The following is a 3,444-nucleotide window of genomic DNA, read 5'->3' as shown; positions in this document are numbered from 1 at the left end:
TACATGGGGGCAACTCAGAACGGGGAAAACTTTGCATTTTTGGAATTTTCATACAAAAATACACTTGCCTATGGATGCGTTTCAGATTTTATGGAGATTTGGGCTTCCAAAAGCTCAAAATACATGCAAATTTTGACTTTCTGCCCCTATTTTGAGTTGCAGAAAGCTGTCTTGGGAGAAATGACTTTTGAGAGGTCAAATCAGCTCCAAATTTAGAAATTCCAATGGGGTTGGAAAGTAGATTCTCAGACCTTTCCAATGAGCTATCTTGCACCTGATTTGGACACCAGGAAGGCCCTCAAACAGAGCTGTGAATGTGCGTGACCAGTCAGAGTGATGTGCGCGACCAGTCAGGGAAATTTGCCTGTTTTGACCAGTTCGGCCAGCAAAACACTGTTTTCATCTTGGTTGACTTTTGAGGCATGTAAATGATGGATTTTTGTGTAATTTTCATGGCACTTAGATACTTTTACTCTCCTTGAACACTTCTAGAAGATTCTTTGATGTAAATGGTAAATATTTAATGCATGGATAGGTTTCCTAAGTTTTAGAGGCAAGTTGTTTTGACTGCCTATTATCTAGTGCTCAGTTTAGAATTAGTTGAAACAGCTTCTAGGAAGCTGAGCTCGACCCCTAGAGGTGGGGAAAGGAGTTAGATCATCTATATTATGCCTTCTCTTGCTCATTTTCATGGTTGGACTCTTGAGGGAGAAGCTCCTATGGTATATTTTACTTGTATCTCTGCAATTTGAGGAAAAGGAAGACCAGGGTTTTTGCAGACATCATTGGGATTCTTGTGGACTCTTGTGTTGATGGTGTGTTCTCTTATTGTAATTTTAAGTGTGTTTATGTGTTCCATCCCTTTCTTTACTGCTGCTAATTAAACAAATGAAGTGATAAAGTTTGAATTCATGCATGTCATGCTCAGCTTTCAAATTTGTTTAATGTTTATGTTTATGTTGGCATTATGTTTCAAGTGTTGTCCTTGATGGCAACTCACTCAGAGGTTGGTTCAGGTGCTCAGAGGTTGGTACAGGTGATGGCAACTTAATCAGAGGACAGATCTCAGTACAGCAGGACAAGAAAGAGATATACGCAGGTTCATCAAGGAGAATCAGCGTGTACACGCAGGTTGGCTTCAGTAAAAGCGCGTACATGTGAAAAGTACCTTTGGTCCGTGGCAGTTAGTCCTTGGAAGTTGTGCCTATGGTTTTGGACCATGGTGTCTCGACGGACGTGTTGATCCCTAGTTTCGAGGTTGATGGTATTGTGTTACTATGGTTTTGGCCCGTGGTATTGTGAAGGGCCTAAGGCTATATAAGGAGAAGATCATTAGGCCAAAAGAGGCGAGTATGAGTGATGAAGATCTGAGGAAGTGTGAGATCCAAGTGCTGGTTATGGGTTGGTGATCTGAACCAAGGTTTCACTCATGTGGAGGATGATGAATGATGGAACGAGATCTCAAGGGTTGGAATGATTATCTTCATATGGTTTGACTCTGGATAGACTAGATCTACTGACGCATGTTTATTATTATGATCTGGGTATGTTTTGATGTCTGATATAGCTACAGAGTTTTAAGGTTGAATTTACAGATCTGTACGCGGGTTGGTTTTGGTAAAAGAGCGTATACACGCAGGTTGGGTTCATCCAAGTAGCGTATACAATGTGAAGTATGATATTTGAATATGGAGCTGGATCTGGTTATTGCTATGTTGTCTGGTTGTTGTTGACAGGGTTACAGTGATTCAGAATTGGGTGTTTCAGTGATTGATGATGCAGGTTGTACTACAATGATGATTGTCTTATGGATCCAGTATGAAAATGTATGAAACGTGGTCCCGGGTAGATCGTAGGCCGGCACCTACGTACTGGTAAACATATCAGCCAGTACAAGAGCCAGGGGGTTGTAGCTCCCTTCCACTAGCAGCTGGAAAGCGAGTAAAGAAGCATTCTGTAGGTAGGCACCTACGTACTAGTAAAAGGATCGGCTAGTACAAAAGCTAAGAGGGTTGTAGCCCTCTGCAGGTTGTAGCCTGTGTGCTGGTAAAGGACTGCACCAGTACATTGTAAAAGAAGTTTCTCATTAAAGAAGAAAGAGACAAATTGCAGCAGGTGGTTTTCACCCACATTGGGTTTCCACCTTATATCATGGTGTTCATGTGTGTGGCTTTTGTGTGATGATCTGTTCTGTTATACTGCACCATTTTACTGTTAATATGCTTAATAATATTCTGATGCATTTACTGAAGATAAGATTAACTGAATCATAAGATCTCTGCATATACGCTAGTTGCTTTAGACACAGTCGTGTGTACACGCGGGCTCACTTAACTGAAGTCGCGTATATGTTTCTGAGCATGAAATTGAAAAGGTTTTACTGATCTGATAATACTGATTCACCCCCCCCCCCCCCCCCCCCCCCCCCCCCCCCCCTCTCAGTATTATTTCCAACACACAATAACAAACTTATCCAAATATGGATGCAACACACTATTCATCAAACACATGAATGTAGCTGGAGCATTAGTTAAGCCAAATGGAACAACAATAAACTCATAATGCCCATACCTGGTCCAAAACGCAGTCTTGTAAATGTCCTCCTCTTTGATGCGTACCTGATGATATTCAGATCTCAAGTCAATCTTCGAGAACACTGTTTCTCCCTTCAGTTGATCGAACAAGTCATAAGTCCTCCGTAAAGGGTACCTATTATTGATAGTCACTTTGTTCATCTGCCTATAATCAATGCATATTCTGAGAGTACCATCTTTCTTCTTCACAAACAATACGGTGCACCGCATGATGATACTCAACCTAATGTATCCCTTCTCCAACATTTTCTTCTACCACAATTTTAACTCAACCAATTTAGGTGTGCTCATTGTGTAAGGTGCTTTAGATGCTGAAGCTTCCCATGGCACTAAATAAATAGAAAATTATACCTCCCTATGAGGTGGAAACTCTGTATTGTTTTCAGGAAATACATCCTGAAATTGCTGCAAAACTGGGTACTTGTTCAACACATCCACATCCTCAGTCCCCTTACCCTTATCACTAGAAATGTGTATTATAAATAGCTTGCACCCCTTCCCATGGCTATGCTTTTCTTGCATAGTTATCACCATCCTAATTGATGTAGATTTCTTCTTACCTTGTAAGACTCTTGGTTCTCCATCGTCATCAAAACACTCGATAGCTTTATCATAGCAGTCTACCTTGGTTCTATGTAGATACAACCAATCCATGCCCAATACCATACTATATGAACCCAACAGTAATACATTTAAATGTGTTACTGTAGGCATACGATTTAAGTCAAATGTGCAAGCTCTTACCCAATGATGCACTCGCTTCTTTGTACCTGTAGCCAACTGCACTAACCAAGACTCTGCATGCAACTCCTTATTCAAACCACACTTATCCACCAATTCAGGACTAACA

This window comes from Pinus tabuliformis, chromosome 1_2 (genome assembly GCF_031772625.1).
Source record: "Pinus tabuliformis cultivar Carrire ecotype Pingquan chromosome 1_2, CPIR1, whole genome shotgun sequence".
NCBI classification, from domain to species: Eukaryota; Viridiplantae; Streptophyta; class Pinopsida; order Pinales; family Pinaceae; genus Pinus; species Pinus tabuliformis.
This window is presented reverse-complemented; position numbering follows the sequence as displayed.